This window comes from Megascapheus bottae, chromosome 3 (assembly GCF_031878675.1).
Source record: "Megascapheus bottae isolate mThoBot1 chromosome 3, mThoBot2.hap1, whole genome shotgun sequence".
In the NCBI taxonomy this organism is placed as follows: domain Eukaryota; kingdom Metazoa; phylum Chordata; class Mammalia; order Rodentia; family Geomyidae; genus Megascapheus; species Megascapheus bottae.
Window position 1 is genome coordinate 62349364 of NC_143511.1, and position 18279 is coordinate 62367642.

The 18279-nt window shown below is 44.8% G+C and overlaps 1 long non-coding RNA gene and 2 pseudogenes across 1 annotated transcript; all 3 read left to right on the forward strand.

The window, feature by feature from the left end:
• Positions 1–3776: 3776 nt before the first annotated feature.
• LOC150065663 (uncharacterized) lies at positions 3777–13364 on the forward strand. The gene is made up of 3 exons (XR_016534971.1): positions 3777–4060; positions 4412–4544; positions 12428–13364. It is a non-coding gene; the product is annotated as an uncharacterized LOC150065663 (long non-coding RNA).
• LOC150065664 (U6 spliceosomal RNA) lies at positions 9092–9187 on the forward strand (annotated as a pseudogene).
• On the forward strand, positions 10195–11193 carry LOC150065665 (proteasome subunit alpha type-4 pseudogene; annotated as a pseudogene).
• Positions 13365–18279: the final 4915 nt, after the last annotated feature.

The window sequence follows — 18279 nt, forward strand, 5'->3', positions numbered from 1 at the left end:
TCTCCTCCTCCCCCTCTGCCTCCCCTCCCCCTTTTCTCCCCCTCCCCCCTCTTCTCCCCCTCCCCCTCCTCCTCCTCCCCCTCCTCTTCCTCCCCCTCCTCCTCCTCTCCTTCTTCTCCTTCTCCTTCTCCTTCTCCTTCTCCTTCTCCTTCTCCTTCTCCTTCTTCTTCTTCTTCTTCTTCTATTCTTCAGCTTGAAAGAAGGGCCTGGGGGCAGATCTCAGCCTCCTGAGTACCTAGGATTGTGGGCATGAGCCACCAGTGCCTGGCATACAAATCTTTCACTCATAAGTTGTTTTCTATTAGGTGTTTGGTCACAATGACAAGAAAAGTATATCCTACAAACCCCAGCACCAAACCACAAAACAATATAACAATGGCATAATGTTTAGCAAATCCCCAATTCCTAGGTTAGGCCACACTTCACAGAAACTGTGCGCATGTGCATTCATGCATGCTGGAATTGGGTTTAGATGCTGCCCTTAGCCGTTTCAATCTGGATTGGAGCCTTACTACTGCCATAGCCATAGCTCGCCTTACAGCTTATTGGTGGTTAATTGGAGTTAAAGGTCCCATAGACTTTCCTGCCTTGGCTGAGATCCTCAGATCTCAGTCTCCTGGATAGCTATGATTTCAAGCATGAGATACCAGTGTCTGCTTTTGCAGCAACTTTTGAGGAAGGTAATTATCCCATTTGAAGGTGAGCAAGCAGGCAGGGAACAGGATGATATTCCCAAAGTCATCAGGAAACTCAGATTGCCATCTGTGCCTGCCAAATGCCAAATCTTACAGACTGAAGTCCATATTCTCTGAAAACTATGGACTCTGTGGCTCAGGGCTCATGTGCTAGAACCTTGCAGTACAACCTCCATCATAGCATAGGTGCCTCCCTAGTCTTAGATCCCAACCACTGGACATGGGGGAAGCATGGACATAAGCTAGAGCTTAAACTCCCCATCTCACTGCAAGATGGCTCCATCTTGGGTCTCACCTCCTCCTTTCTTGGCCTTGGCTGCTCAGCTTATGTAACAGAGCTGCCTGGAAGTCAGGACTTCCCCCTTGTATCGTAGCAGGGGGGAATCTGAAGGGGGCAAATGTCTTCAATGGGAACAGAGCACTTGGCTCCGCCTTCCTTTAATAGCCACTGATTTGTTAAGCCTCAGAGCAGCAGGATGAGTTCCTAGGTATCCTTAGTACTAATTTACAAGCCAGAGGTTAAAGGAGAGGAGGACTGGTTCCTGGCTCAGGGCAGAGAAGGGATCTATGAAAACCTGGCAGACACTACAAGTTGCTTCAGAATTGGGTTGGGGGGATGGGAGAGAAGAAAGGGATGTCCCAGAGATAGGAATCGAGGCTAGCATCTGCTTCTGCTCGTCATGGACTTTAGAGCCCTTCCAGGGTATCTGAACCAGTTCTCTCTGTGCACAGATGGGTGGACTCATGCTATGAGATGGGGAGGGACTGGCCCAAGGTCACACAGCCAGCACTGAAGACCAGAGGTTCTCAAGGGAGGCTGCTCCTGAGAGCTTCCTCTGTGGCCCTCCCCAGATTCCTAGAGAAAGAAGCCAGCTGTAAGCCCCCAGGGATTATGTGTGCACTAATGGCCTAGACAAAAGCAGCATGATAAGCTGCCTACTCTGCAGACTAAACAAGGCTCAAACAGTCAAGTCAAACAAAGGAGGGAGACTTCAAGTGGGCCCAGCCTCTTGGGAGGCCAGACTCACAGGCCATAACCTGGAATCTCCCTTTCTCCCTCTGAGGGCTTCATGGCTACCCCGCTGTGGGGGTACAGAATGCATTTTTCATCTCATGCCCCAGGAGGAAGTGACTAGGCCAGAGAGGGAAAGAAGATGCTGTGTAAAGTCACATGGTAAGCCAAACAAGAGACAGGGACCTAAGACTTCCTGATCCCATTCCACCAAACTCTTCAATAAATAACATGACATGTGAACAACCACTAGCAAAAGGGTGGAATACAGAATCCCCTTTCACCTATGGGAGGATACATTCCAAGGTCCCCAGTGGAGGTCTGAAACCACAGATGATACTGAAGCTTGTATATACATTTTTCCTCCCTATGCATAGCTACGATGAAGTCTCATTTGTAAATGAGACATAGTAAAGGGTTAAGACAATAATGAATAACAAAACAGAAAAAGTACATACTATAGTAAAAGCTATATAAATGTCGTTTATCAAAACAACTTATTCTACTATAGATCTTAGCAATCTCAGGGGATGTTTCTCTCTCTCTCTCTCTCTCTCTCTCTCTCTCTCTCTCTCTCTCTCTCTCTCTCTCTCTCTCTCTCTCTCCCCCTCTCTCTCTCTCTCTCTCTTTCTCTCTCTCTCTGAACTCTGGGCCTGGGCACTGTCCCTGAGCTCTTCAGCTCAAGGCTAGTACTCTACCACTTGAGCCATAGCATCCTCACTTCCAGTTTTCTGCTGGTTAACTGGAGTTGAGACTCAGGGACTTTAGTGTCCAGGCTCATTTTAATCCTCAGATCTCAGGTCCCTGAGTAGCTAGGATTACAGGTGTGAACCACGGGCACCTGGCTGCTTACAGTTTATTTCTAGAATATTGGGTTTGCTCTACTGTTATATTTGGGGGGCCATAATTATATCAAGTAAGCATTACTAACAAAAATCACTATAATACCACAACAATTGATTTAGTAACTGAGACCCCAACTAAATGACAAGCCAGTGTGTAGCACTTGCAATGTGGAACAAAGGAGAACAGTGTGAGATTTTATCACACTACTCAGAATGGCATGTGATTTAAAACATACACATTCTTTATGAATGAAATTTTTCACTTAATATTTTCAGACTATGATTGTGGATAAGTCAAAGTATGGAAAGTAAAATGATAGATTAGAGATCTACTATACACCAAATTCTATCCAGATCATCCGGTGTCTCAATAGAGTCCATGAACTCAGGCTTTAGTTCCAGTTTAAGTCTCACACCTGTCTTTTGCTACCCCTCCCACCCTTGGTAAATTACTTCACTATTCTAAATATTGGTTTATCTCTGAAATAGAGGAAGTAGAGGCACCCCTCTTCTAGAGTTGTTGGGCTGATTAAATGAACCACGGGTACAGATGTGTCTCTCCAGCCTAGCATATAAGCAGTCAATTACAGCTATTGCTTTTAACTCCAGCACTAACTGGCTGGGGAGCCCTGGGCAAGGCCCTGCACCTCACTAAGGCTTCTTCTAGCTCAAATGGCATGTCACAAAGATTCCTTCCAACTCCAGAGTTCCATGGTCTCTGTAATCCAACCCAATGGCCTCAGAAGAAAGGAAAGGGTAGAGGCTTTAGCACCTCCCTGGGTCCCTTTCTAGTCCAGCTATTTGGCTTCAGCCCCAGGCTCTATCCACATACCTGCTGAAGGAGTTCTCAGGAAAGAGCTTCCACAGAAGCCCTGCCTTCATCATCCCTGGGGTGGGGGAGAGGTTTGCATGTGACTCCCTGGGATCTTGAAGTCCTCTGGGAAGAGCATAGAGTCAAGTTGAGGAAGTGGCTCAAAACATGTGGGCGATGAAAGGATGAGCCTCACACCCCCCCCCTTCCCTGGCAGTGCCACAGGTCCCTGTCTCTTGTTTGAAGTACAAATGGCTGAAAAGACAGCATCCTCATACCACCAGACAACTTAGGCATCCTGCTCCATCCCCCTCCTTGGCCATGTGTCAAAAGTTCCTCACCCCAACCCTAATTGTACAGGGATTATTCTAGTCATTCTTAAGTGTACCTCCCTTTTTATATTATAGAGCTCACTTCAGAAAAATAAAAAGAGAGAGAGAGAGGATGAATTGGCTGCAGGCCAGAGGCCCTTTCTCACTTCTTGCCTCCAGGTTCCCAACAGGAGCAGGAAGAGCTGAGCCTCGCTGTGGATTAGGGTGGACTGGTCTCCACCAGCAAGGGAGCTGCAACAAGATGCAGGAGGAGATTATCTACCTGTCCCTGCTCACCTTCAAGTGTGTCAAGTTTAAGCCCCTGGAGGGATGTGTGTAACACTGTTTAGGTTTAAAAAATAGAGACCCTTCTACTGGGATTAGAGGTGAGATGTTCTTACCTTTCACACCAAGGCTTCGGATGGCTGCCAACTCCTTAGTCTGCCAGTTGCTGGGCCCAATTCTGTACAGAAGGGACTTGTGCCAGTATACCAAAGTGAATAACCCGCTAGAGGCTCCTCATCATTACAGAAGATTTTGGTGCCCACCAGTGAGGACTCCAAGGAATGTTTCTAGACATAGAATAGCTGGGAAATGCTGGGTCTGTGTTAAATAGCTATGTTCCTCCGGGGCTTGCTGTATAGTCGTAAGCAGGTCATTTTCTCTTTCTAGGCTTCTCTTTCCTAACCTGTGGCCATAGCATAATAATCTCCATCCATGTTCATTGTTTATGACAGGAAAAGGCACTTCCCAGAATATATGAAGTGGCACAACTTCGAGGGATTACCATGCACTTCTGGAAAAGGAAATGATAATGCTAAGAGGAAATGGCTTCCACATATCAGTCCACAGTGGGAATGCTAACCTAATGTAAGATCAGCAGACGATACTTACTGGATGTGTTATGGTGTGTATCTTGGTCTCCCAAAGGCAGGTATAAAAGGCTAATTGTAGAGGGAGGTGGTAGCTAGGTGGCACATGGTAGAAGGAAGTTAGGCCGCTGAAGGCATACCCTTGAAGGGGCCATGTTCTCTTGCTCTCTTTTCCCCTTGCTTCTTGGTTGTCATGAAGTAAACAGTCTCCTCCACCACACATTTCCACAATACATTGTGAGCCACAGTAAATCTTTTCTCCCTGAAACCAATTTTCTTAGGTATTTTGTCACAGTGAAAGAAAACTGGCTAACCCAAGGAAGAACTGACTGACGTTCAGGCTAAATGTGTGCCTAATTATATTCTTTCTGGTACTTAAAATAGTCTTTTCTTTTTTGGTGCTAGAGCTGGAACCCAAGATGTCATGAAAGGTGAGGCAAGTATTCTACCACTAGCCACAAATGTATTTCTTCTGTGGAATAATGCTATATCTTAGTTTTTGATGGTTTGTAAGTTTCTTTGCCCTGCCTTAGAAGAAAATGAGGCATTATACACAGATCCTTACCCTTCTAATCTTACTTGAAATATTGGCCAATCTAAAAGACTGAGAAACACTAGCTCAGAGGATAATGCCTAACAAGCCAGTTATGTTGACAAATTAATGATAATAGTAATATCGCAGAGCAGTTACAATCATGGCATAATAGTTACTCATCTATCCACTCAAATCCTAATCATAAAGGGCCTCTTTAAAAAGTGAGTTTTTAGGAGATTTGCAGGTCCTAAGAGACAAAATATTGCAGTAGTTAAGGGTTTAGACTTTATCTGGACTAGGTCATACTTAATTGTAATCCCAGCTACTCAGGAGGCAGAGACGAGAGAAGTAAGAATTCAAGGAAAAGTATGCAAGCCCTATTTCCCATGTGAGAGGCCCCGTGGTTTGGCACAGTAGTGCAGAGCTGTCATTCCCAGCTAAGCCAAGCCACATTGGGAGTTGAAGCAAAAATTACAATATACTGGGCCGGGAGTTTGGCCTAGTAGTTAAAGTACTTGCCTAGCATGCATGAAGACCCAGGTTCGATTCCTCGGTACCACATACATAGAAAAAAGCCAGAAGTGGGCTGAGGCTCAAGTGGTAGAGCTCTAGCCTTGAGAAAGTCCAAGGACAGTGCTCAGGCCCTGAGCTCAAGCCCAGGACTGGCAAAAAAAAAAAAATTACAATATACTGATTCTGTTTTCATTTAAAACTCTGACATTTTGTCCACCATGGATATTTTCACATGAACTCATGTTTTTGGAAAGTACTACAGTAAAATGCTATTTATGCCAGCGGGGTACAGGTGGTTCATGCTATAATCTTAGTTACTCTGGAGGCTTCGATCTGAGGATTGTGGTTTAAAGTAAGCAGAAAAGTCCCTATGAGACTCTTATTTCCAATTAACCACTCAAAACCCAAAAGTAGAGCTGTGGGTCAAAATGATAGAGTGTTATCCTTGAGTAAAAGAGCTCAGGGACAGCATCCAGGCCCCGAGTTCAAGCCCCATGACCAACAAAAATAAATTTTAAAAAATTATATTTTTTATGGGCTGGGAGAGTGAACTAGTGGTAGAGTGCTTGTCTAGCATGCACAAAGCCCTGGGTTTGATTCCTCAGTACCACACACACAGAAAAAGCTAGAAGTGGTGCTGTGGCCCAAGGGGCAGAGGACTAGCCTTGAGCAAAAAAAAAAAAAAAAAAAGTGTCCAAGTCCAGGGCCCAGGCCCTGACCAAAAAAATAAAAATTAAATTTTAAATTAAAAAAAATAAAAAAGATCAAAGTATTTGAACAGACATTTTCCCAAAGAAGATATACTAGTTCCCAGCAGGTATGTATGAAAAGAATCCACATCACTAATCAACAGTATGTTAGTCGGGTTTCATTACTGTAGCAAATACCTGAGCTAAATCAACTTGTAGGCAGAAAAGGCTCATTGTGGTGCAGAGTTTCAGAAGTTTCAGTCCATTGACTTCAGGTCAGTGGTGAGGCACTACAAGAACTGTTCACCACTTGGAGCCAGGAAACAGAGAGACAGGATAGGCTAGGGTCCTTCAAGAACAGACCCTCAATAACCTAACTTCTCTCCAGGTTCCACTTCTTGAAAACTTTGCACCATCTCCCAGTGTTGCCTCTGCACAGCTTTGAAGCAACTGCTAAATACTGATTTTGTTTCTGATGCTGCACAGGGTCCTGGGTTCAAGATGGAGGCGTTTAGAAAGAAAGATGGGTGGGTGGATGGATGGATAGAAGGATGGAGATATAGACAGATGGACAGACAGGTAGGCAGGCAGGCTCAATATATAGATAAATAGACATAAAGATATATTGAAGGAGTCAAGCTTTGGGTGCATGTCTATAATTCTAGTGTTTAGGAGGCTCGGGGAAGAAGACTTTGAGTTTCAGTCTATTCTTGTCCTCTAAGTAGACTCTGGCTCAAAAACAAATGAAGAGAGAAGTCCTGGAGAGTTTGTATGATCTAACCACTCACTACACAGAGAAAAAGGCCACAAGCTAGATAGATACCTGTGCAGTGTTATGCAATACTGGTCAGTCCAGGCTGTACCCAGAACTCTAGATTCCTGCACCCTTTTCCTCATAATGCCTCCTCTATGGAATAACTCCTTACCCATAGCTCTAACCAAATGAAGTTGAGGGATCATGTTTTGTCCATCTCACACAGACATCCTTGGGCAGTGACTCTTACTATTGCTTTAATTGTAGCAAGTTTTGACTTCTTCACTATCCGTTCAGAAAGGCAAGTGAGGAGCTTTCTGGAAACACCCAAATTTATTGAACCCACACCTCTAAGTCACTCACCAGAAAGATCTAAAACAACAGAAAAGAAACTAATTGGCATAGCTTTGTCTTGCCATCTCAAGAGATGCGTGAGAATTGTTAGTTACCGCCTGTGTCATGGGTAAAATCCAAAATCATTTTGAGGAGTTTGTGATTGTTCCAATAGCTGTAAGAGAGCCAACATCTGCATGTACCAACATCTCTTTCTAGTATCACTTCCTGGATCCTTTTTTTTTTTTTAAAGACTCACTGTGGAGACAGACATTTTGGCAATGTGTGGTGACATTTTTGGTTGTCACAATGAGGGTAAAGTATTATTGGTATTTAGTGAGGCTCAGAATGAGACTGTTACTAGGCACACTAGAACCCACCAACACTGACTTATCTGGTCCAAGTTCATCCTGCTTAAGCAAAAGGAAAACAAAAATAAAGAACAGGATAGTTATGGGGTAGATGTTATAATTGCTTTAAAAATTAAACACTTAAAAAGAGTTTAAGACCTAATATATGAGGAAAGAAATGAAAACTTAGAAAGGACAAAAGAGATCTGAAACAACCTTAAGTTTAGTAGTGTACCTACAAAATTAGCAAAAACACTCAGGATGCTCATTTGCAACACTGTTGAGGAATGCTGTAAGCACACACACTGCTATTAAAATAGAAATTGTTCCTGTCAGACTGGGAGCATGGCCTAGTGGTAGAGTGCTTTGCCTAGCATTCACGAAGCCCTGGGTTCGATTCCTTGGTACCATATACACAGAAAAAGCCAGCAGTGGTACTTTGGCTCAAGAGGCAGAGTGCTAGCCTGAGAAAGCCAAAGGACAGTGCTTAGGCCCTGAGTTCAAGCCGCAGGACGAGAGAGAGAGAGAGAGAGGAGAGAGAGAGAGAGAGAGAGAGAGAGAGAGAGAGAGAGAGAGAGAGAGAGAGAGAGAGAGAGAGAGGAGAGAGAGAGAGAGAGAGAGAGAGAGAGAGAGAGACGAAAAGAAGGAAGGAAGGAAGGAAGGGAGGAAATTGTTCATGTTTTAGGGAAAGCAAGTTAGTAATATACATAGAAATCCAAAATTCAGTTCCGCCTTCTGGACCCCGGGGAGGGCAGGCATCCATGACCCTCACCTGCTATCCTACTCAGAAGACAGAGAGCTGAGGATTGTAATAACCTGGCAGGCCTAGCTGCCAAATTGTTTTTGTTTTTGTAAAAGTACTTAACTGCTCGACTACCTGCAAGTGGCTGCAACCACCTGAGTGTGGTTTCATCCTTGCGGTTATTGACTGTGGACATCGGAAGGTGACGTCATATGATGACCACCACCTGCCTGTAATGTTTACCTTTAAAAGCTCAGCCCCACTGACGGTCAGGGCTGCTCTCTATTAGCCCAAAGGTGGAGAGTAGCCACTGAGCTGCTGCTAAACTGACTCTAGCTTGGTTCACTGCTGGGGTGACTATTGCTGGGGGATTTGGAACTCGCTCTTCCCACAATGCTGGGATATTACAAAGGTCATGGTTTGAAGTTAGCTCAGGCAAGAAAGTCCATGAGACTCTTTTCTCCAATATCAACAAAACATCAAGAGTGGAGCTGTGGCTCAAGGGGCCAAGTGCTAACTTTGGGCAAAAGCCCAGGGACAGTGCCCAGATCCTGAGTTCAAGCCCCTGTACCAGCATAAAGCGAGGGGGGAATGACTGTACAGAAGAAATCAACAAAATAAAGCTTTGTGTGCTCCCTTCAGCAGCTGCACTAATATTAGAATGATACAGAGAAGATTAGACTGGCTCCTTAGCATGGATGATATGCAGATTTATGAAGTTTTTTAGCCAAAGGGTTGTCTCTATAGGTCTATTTTCATAGTCTCTCTGCTGTCAATCTTCTGTAAAAGGTTTTGTTTTGTTTTGTTTTGCCAGTCCTAGGGCTTGCACTCAGGGTCTGAGCACTGTCCTTTGGTTTTCTCAAGGCTAGAGCTCTACCACTTGAACCCCAGCACCACTTCCGGCTTTTTTTTTTTTTTGCCAGTTCTGGGGCTTGAACTCAGGGATTGGGCACTGTCCTTGGACACTTTTTGCTCAAGGCGAGCACTCTGCCACTTGAGCCAGGACACCACTTCTGGCTTTTTCTGTATACATGGTTCTGGGAAATCGAATCCAAGGCTTCCTGCATGCTAGGCACTCTACCACTAGGCCAAACTCCTGGCCACTTCCGGCTTTTTCTATGTATATGTGCTACCAGGAAATTGAATCTGGGTCTCCATGCATTCTAGACAAGCACTCTACCACTAGGCCAAACTCCTGACCTGTAAAAGATCTTATAAAGAATGTCAAATGAAAAGCAACAAACAAAAACACCTTGAGCCAGGTGCCAATAGTTCACATCTATTTTCTCAGACTGAGATGGAAAATGGAAAGGGTCCCACGTATCTATGCCTCTTGGAGCTGTGTGCTTACACACTGCTTTCTCCTTGAAAATGACCACTCCTGGACTCACGTCTCACATGTAAACAAGAATGAAGCAGGTTTTTTTTGTTGTTTTGTTTCGTTTTGTTTTGCCAGTTCTGGGGCTTGAACTGGGGGCCTAGGCTCGTTCTTGGGCTTTCTCAAGGCTAGCACTCTACCACTTGAGCCACAGCACCACTTCTGGCTTTTTTCTGTGTATGTGGTGCCAAGGAATGTGGGCTTCGTGAAGGCTAGACAAGCACTTTACCACTAGGCCCTGCTCCTGGGCCTGAAGCAGATTTTTTATGACTTCCTAGACCAAGTCAGGAAGGGTCTAGCTGCACCTGCTGGGACTCTTGGTATATTCTCTGGGAGCCCTGAACTTTCATGTACAAAGTCCTCTAGGGTTTTCTCCCCTGGAGCATTGAGGTGGTCGCTCCCCCGCTCTCCGTTTCCCGGTCGTTTTCCTTCGGGAATTTTATAAAGTTCAGAAACATGTCTCGAAGACATGATTCCAGGACCACTATATTTTCTCCAGAAGGTCGCTTGTACCAAGTTGAATACGCCATGGAAGCCATTGGACATGCAGGCACCTGCTTGGGAATTTTGGCCAACGATGGTGTTTTGCTTGCTGCAGAGAGACGCAACATCCACAAGCTTCTTGATGAAGTCTTTTTTTTTCAGAAAAAATTTACAAACTCAATGAGGGCATGGCCTGCAGTGTGGCTGGTATCACCTCTGATGCTAATGTCCTGACCAATGAGGTGAGGCTTATTGCCCAAAGGTATCTACTACAGTATCAAGAGCCGATTCCTTGCGAGCAGTTGGTTACAGCACTGTGTGACATCAAACAGGCTTACACACAGTTTGGAGGCAAGCATGCCTTTGGTGTCTCACTGCTCTACATCAGCTGGGACAAGCACTATGGTTTCCAGTTGTATCAGAGTGACCCCAGTGGGAACTATGGGGGTTGGAAAGCCACGTGCATTGGAAATAACAGCGCTGCAGCTGTGTCCATGTTGAAACAAGACTACAAAGAGGGGGAAATGACTCTGAAGTCAGCACTTGCGTTAGCCATCAAAGTTCTGAATAAGACTATGGGTGTTAGTAAACTGTCTGCTGAAAAAGTGGAAATCGCCACGCTCACAAGGGAGCACGGGAAGACAGTGATCCGAGTCCTCAGACAAGGAGGTAGAGCAGCTGATCAAAACACACGAGGAGGAAGAGGCCAAGGCCAAGCGGGAGAAGGAGAAGGAGCAGAAGGTGGAGGGTGGACGTGCCATCGCCGCCCGGATGAGACTCTGGAGACTTGGGTGGGGGCACACAGCACATGGTGCCGGGGGGGGGGTGTGGTGTTCTGTCCAGATGAATACTGAGCGTAATGATGATTGATTCTTTATGGACATCTTGATCTTTCACCTTTTTTTGGAATAAAACTTGGAAAGAAAAAAAAAGTCCTCTAATAACCTGGCAGGTTTAGTTGCCAAATTGTTTTTGTTTTTATAAAAAATGCTTAACCTGCTCGACCACCTGAAAGCGGTTTCATCCTTGTGGTTATCGACTGTGAGCATCATAAGGTGACACCACCAGTGTGTAGTGTTTACATTTAAAAGCTCAACCCCACTGAACGTCAAGACTGCTCTCTATCAGCCCGAAGGTAGAGAGCAGCCACTGAGCTGCTATTAAACTGATTCCTAGCTCAGTTCACTGAGTGCTGGTGACTATTGCTGGGGGAGAGGGTGTGTATTCAGGAGCCCTATAAAATGGCTAGGATATTACATACAATCCAAGGAGTGGAGAAGCCATATGGAAACACTCCAGTTGGCAGTTCCAGCAAAGCTCAGCCTTTCAACTATTCCCACTAAGTCACCCACAAGAGCAGAGCTCTCTGTGTTCCTCCAGACCAGCCCCAGTTCAAGCACAAGCTGAGTCCACCCAGCAACCTGTGGATGCCACAGACAGGAAAAATCGCCTCACTAATCCTGGCCCAAATTCTTCTCACACAGACTTGTGAGAAATGATAGTTTGGGGGATTGTTTTTTTAGGGATGTTGTTTGGGGCAAGTGCTCTACCACTTAAACCATGACCCCAGACCTTTTATTTTGTTTTTATTTTTGCGACTAGACCTTTTGATTACCTTGCTCAGGCTGGCCTTGAACTAAATCCCACCTCTGCCTTCTGAGTAGCAAGGTTGTTTGGTTTTTTTTTTTTTGGGGGGGGTGATTTTATTTTTTCTTTAGCCTCTAGATTTGGGTTATCAACACATAACCAGCATGTCACCTTAGGAAAATGCTTAAGAATAAACTCATTATTCCAAAAATAGAAAAAAATGTAAAGAAAACAAACATTATCCTGTCTTTTGTTTATGACCTATCCTTGGGACTAAAGAAGCAAGCTGGTAATTATAGCTAACAAAGAAAACTCAGAATTAGAACATCACCTGAAATCTCTGACAGAACAATTGCATTAAGCAAGGATCATCAACAGCTACTAAAATCATTAGGCAAAAGACCAACAGACCAGGCTCAACCTACTAACCCATAGAAAGCCAAGATGAACATGTGCCCCCCGACTTGAGACAGAGCACACAGCCCTATCTCTACCACTTTCTTTCCCTCCATTTCAGTGTCCTGGAATCTGACCACAACTCTAGAAATCTCCACCAGGAAACGGGAGCCGCAAGTGAGCCCCTGTAGAATGCAATCGGCAAACTCCAAACCAGAAACAACAGGATAACTTTCTTCAAAAGATAAATGTGCACAAAAATAGAGGCAAACTAGTTGAGTGGGTCAATTGGTAGAGCACCTGCCAAGCAAGCTGAAAGCCCTATATTCAAGCCCTGTATGGCTCCGTGGCTCAGTGCAGGTGATCTTCTCACCCCTCTCCCCCTCTGGCCAAATCCTCCTGCACTTCTGGGATGAGAAACCCAAAGAGGTATCTGAAGTCCATTATGAGGATATATAATGGAGGGAAGCTTGGAGTGGGAACAAAATTACTAGGGAGGATTATACTGTCACCACTAGACACAATGGGGATTGTAGCTCTTAACTGCCTTAAACAAGTCTTACTTCATACCAGAGCTGCAATTCAAGCCGGCATGGCCATGGGAAGTGGATCCTTCACAGGAGATCAAACCTTGCTTCCTGTCTGGGTCTTTGAGAGCCGGCTCCCTGCCTATACAGACAGAAAGTGGATGTGCCTCTTAGGATGCACTTGAAATCCTTTTTTGTCTTCATGGTGTCTTTGTGGCCAGTTGTCTTGGAATGCCCAGGAATAGAAGAACCTCTGGATAAAGCTGGCCAATCCTGCCTCTGTGGGGCTGGGATTTCAGGCTGCCTTTCTGTGGGTCTGTTTCGTCCAGGTTTAATGACAAGCAGTATGGCCTTGGCTTAGCCAAGGCTGGTTCTGCAACTCACTAGCTGTTCACATTTTTTGTCGGGTTATACTACCTCTGTGCCTTCCCATGACTGAAAAGATAAAACTAGATAATGTATTGTAAGTGCTCAATATTCTACCTGGCAGAAAGTCAACTCTTGATTTATACTTGTTGCTATTATACATTTCTCCATAACTAGAGAACTGGATCATGTGATAATTAGAATACTGGATCCAATAACAGGTTCTTCCAAATTCTAATGTTGGAGAATTTATTGACACACAAGATGTACACCATAAGTCTGGCCCTGAGGTGGCAATACACATGAGACTGGAGTTAATCAACATATTGGGCAAAAATTCATCACCCCCAAATTACTATTGAAAATACCTCTATTCTTCAGTTAACTATCCACTCACTTGTTCATTGTTACTCTCAGAGATGCCTGGATAGGGGCAGGGGCTACCCAACCTGATGGACAGATAATGGCAGAGGGATCTTTTCTTGTCTCCTCAGAACAATGGAATATAAATATTCCTGGCAAAGCGCTGCTACCTCCATAACCTTAGGCCTCAGCCCCAGCTCTGGATGAGAAAGTGGTCTCACTTGCTGTCATCGTCTCCCATCAAATTTAGGGTTGCTCTGACCTGGGGACTGCCCAGTGACAAGAGCATGCTGCTTTGGAAGTCTCTCTAGACCTCTATGTGGCAGTCAAATCCCCACAAACTATTCTCATCCCACACAAATGTTCTGAGCACCTGCCAAGAACAGAGAGCTGGGGATGCAGTAGAGTGGTAGAGTAGGTACTTAGCATGCACAAGGCCTACGAGTCCACTCCCAGTGTGGAAAATTTAAAAAGGGGGAAAAAAAGCTAAAGGTATCATGCTGAGCATGAAATTGAAATCCTCCCAGGAAAATATAGACATGAACTGCACCATAGGAAAGATTGTAAGAAAGCAGAGTTCAAGAAGAGCAGTCCCACTTTCGTGGAGATGATTTTAGACCTAGTCCTTGGAAAACAGGGATCTAAGGAAGAAGATAGTGGGAAGAGGAGCCCAGGATGAGAAGTGCTATGCAGTCTGGAGGCAGGAAATGTGGGTTGTGTCAGACCGCATGGGTGGCTAAAGCTGGAGAGATCATCAGGGCAGGTATTAGAAGGCCTTATGTCAGGCTAGGAATGCAGATGTGATTGCTTAAACAGTAGACAGCAAGATTGGTGCTAGGTTTGAGAAGAAATCCCCAGCTAGGCAGGAAGGTCTTCTCCCATCTCCCCCTCTGCCCCACACTTTTTCACAGTGCAACACTCTCCTACACTGAAGTCTGAACCTATGTCTTTCAGTTCCAGATCAGTCTGTCCTGAAACAAGAGACTTCAGGTCAGCAGTAGAGCTGGCAAGAGGGAAACAAGGCAAAGGTGGCTAGACACTCATGCCGAGTGCTTAGAGGGCCTGGCTGTCCTCATCTGACAAGGCCTAGAAAAGCCACAGATACTTTGTATAGGAAAAATTCTAGTAGGGTAGAAAGCACCCAAGACCTGTCTCTGCCTCTGACTCCCACATGCCTTCTTCCCTCAGTGAGTCTCAATTTTCTTACTTTTTAAATGGAACCGATGTCACAACTGCTCTCACAGGATTGATGGAGAATTGATTCCCTCCTTTAGGAAATAATACTGAGCAGAGAGTATGACAAGTGCTGAGAAAAGGAGTTGAACAGGAGAAAATCTCTGCATGAGAGGAGCTCACATCCTACTGAAGAAAGAGGAAATAACAAAATAAAAAAACAAAACCTAGAAATGAAGTAGCTAGAGAGAAGAGAGAGCTCTCCCAAGCCTTGGCCAGAGGGAGGGCAGGCTCTGCTGGGAGGTGGTATCTGGGCTATGAGGGACCAACTCACAAAAAGGTGGGGAGAGGAGCCGGAAGTTTGGCCTAGTGGTAGAGTGCTTGCCTTGCATGCATGAAGACCCGGGTTCGATTCCTCGGTACCACATACATAGAAAAAAGCCATAAGTGGTGCTGAGGCTCAAGTGGTAGAGCTCTAGCCTTGAAAAAGTCCAAGGACAGTGCTCAGGTCCTGAGCCCAAGCCCAAGACTGGCGGGAAAAAAAAAAAAGGTGGGGAGAAATAACAAAGGAAGGGGTGACACTGTTCAAAAAGAAATGTATTCATTACCTGGCCTATGTAACAAACATCTTTGTACATCACCTTTACAATTACACACACACACACACACACACACACACACACACACACACACACACACACACGGAAAAGACATGCCAGGAAGGAGCCTAAGCCAGAATCCAAGCAATGCATCAGGAAGGGAGAATTGCACATAGCACATGCAGAACTATTGGGTGATAAAACACAAGTATCACATATAGAAAAAAAAAAGGGCCAGAAAAGACAGTTCACACAATTGGAAGATGAGGCCTTAATGAGGTGCACATAAAACTAAGTATCAGAGAAAATCCTTTCTCCTTGCAATAATTCACAAGCCTCTTCTCACTGCCATGACACCAGAGATATCAAGATAAGGATTCTGGTTAGTGTGTTCATGTAATCAGACTTCCCCAGAATGCAGAACTTGAAGTCCAGAGCTTGTGGGCTACTGTTTTGTTGTTGTTGCTTTGTTTTTTTTTGTTGTTGTTGTTGTCTTTTTGGCCAGTCCTGGGGCTTGAACTCAGGGCCTGAGCACTATTCTTGGGCTTTCTCAGGCTAGTGCCACAGCACCAGTTCCAGCATTTTCTGTGTATATAGTACCAAGGAATCAAACCCAGGGCTTCATGTATGCTAGGCAAGCACTCTGCCGCTAGGCCACACTCCCGGCCTGAGCTACGGTTTTATTAGGAACCATAGTGAACGACAAGGGGAATTAGGCAGGATTGGGAATGGCCAAGGTATTACAAAGATGGCCACTGCTAAATGCACCTCCTCATACAATTGCGTAGAAAGGTCCCCTGAGGGGCATGCAACCAAGTCTTGGGTAACGTGAACAATCACTAGGTGTTTCTAGGATGGAGGGGGTTTCCGTAAACATGGAGCTTGATGTGTCAAACCTGGGGAAGTTCTGGGTAAAGCAGGATGCGCCAGTCACCCTAGTCTCAGGATCAGTGGGTTTGAAGACTGGTCTCGATCGTCTCAATTGCATTGTGAATGAATACAGAAGGAAGTATGGAAAATTTTACATGTAGCCTAAGGGATGGAAACATGGGTGAAAACCATGATATATGGAGCGTTAGTTGAGTGAAAAGCCTTAAAAGACATTGCAATGGATTTGTTCATTCATTCACCCCTCTGAGTTGTAATGATCATTTTTGGTTCCCGCTGAACATTAGTTGGTAATTTTGCTTTGGCCCCCACACACATGTCAATACATAGGAGTTCAGGGCTCCCAGCCATCGTCAAGGAATCCATAGCTGAACTTCTCATGCTGCTGTGTGATCTCATCATCCAGAGCTCCCACCACTGGCTGGGTGTTTCATCAGCCCCAACTCTCTAACCTCAGACCCAACCTTCACTGGGTTTCAGACCGAGGCATAAATAATAGGCACCATAATATTATTACATCCAAACCCCCACACCATCTTTTCCCCCAAACCTGCTGTAGTAAGGGAATGGATCTCCCACTCAGTCCCTGCACACAGAGTATCTGCTCAGCCCTCAATATTTACTTCCCTTGTTTGGCTCTAAAAATGCCATCTCTAACATTAGGAAGGGCTAAGAATAGAGATATTCAGAGGCCATATTTAAAGATCTGGGGAAAGAGTTCCAGGCAAAAGGGAGTGGAGAACTACCACAGGAAAGAGTTTGTGCTCAAGGAATAGAAAGATAAATATTGCCAAGTTTTGCAGCAGAGGAAACTGAAAAGCTAGAGAAGTAGGCAAACACCAGGTCACATAGTTTTTAAGCCAAGTTAAGGAGCTTAGACTTTATTCCTGGTGAAGTCTTTATTTTATTTTATTTGTCAGTTGTGGAGCTTGGACTCTGGGCCTGGGTGCTGTCCCTGAGCACTTCAGCTCAAGGCTACCACCATATCCCTTGACACAGTGTCACTTCCAGTTTTCTAGTGGTTAATTAGAGATAGGAATTTCATGTTCTTTAGTGCCTGGGCTGGCCTAGAACTGCCGTCCTCAGATCTCAGCCTTCTAAGTAGCTAGGATTACAGGTGTGACCCACCACACCTGGCTCTTGGCACATTCTTAAAGACCCACTCAAAAGAATTTTAAGCACAAGAGTTGGCATATTAGGGTTCTCCTGACAACAGGCTATATATGAATAAACAGAAAAAATGATTATGAAGGATTGGCTCTGTGATTGTGGGATACTGAGAAATCTCATATTGTTATCTGTAGGCTAGAGGCCCCAAAGAGACAGTAATATAGCGCCAACCTAAGCCTGAGAAACAAGAGAGCCCATTATGCAAGCTCTGGTCCAAATCCAGAGGCCCACGAACAGCACTGATGTCTTCTGGCAAAAGGAAGTGGAAGTCCTTCCTCAATTAAAGAGAATTCACCCTTCCCGACTTATTTTGTTATTTTTGGGCCTTCACTGGGTTGGCCAATGTCCACCCATAATGAGGAAGCCAGATCTTTTCTTACCATCTACGTATTCAAGTACAAATCTCTTCTGAAAACACAAGGACACACCCAGAAATAATGTTTTACTAGCTATCTGAGAATCCTTAGCCCAGCCAAACTGACACACAAAATTAATCATCACTATTATCATAAACCGATTTCTACTTTTTAATAATCACCTTCCCTTTTGAGTGGACAAGAAAAGCAAGAGAACAGGACAGAAGTGGGGAGACTAGTCAAGAGACAACTGCATAATGTGGGTGAGAGCTAATGTCAAATGGCTCAAAGTGATAGTGATAGTAAGAGTTCTTAGAGATGAACAGCCAATAAAATGTCCGGAAGCAAAGTATCACCGAAGTATAGGCTGATTTTTCTTTGAGTGTTACTGATTGGGGTGAGGAAGACTGAAGGAAAGAACACATTTGTGGGTGGGTAGAAAAGATCTAAAGCAAGGCAAGTCTGGGATACCTATTTAATATCCAAGTGGGGAGATGCCTAATAGGAGATTGGATATGTATGACTCTGCAG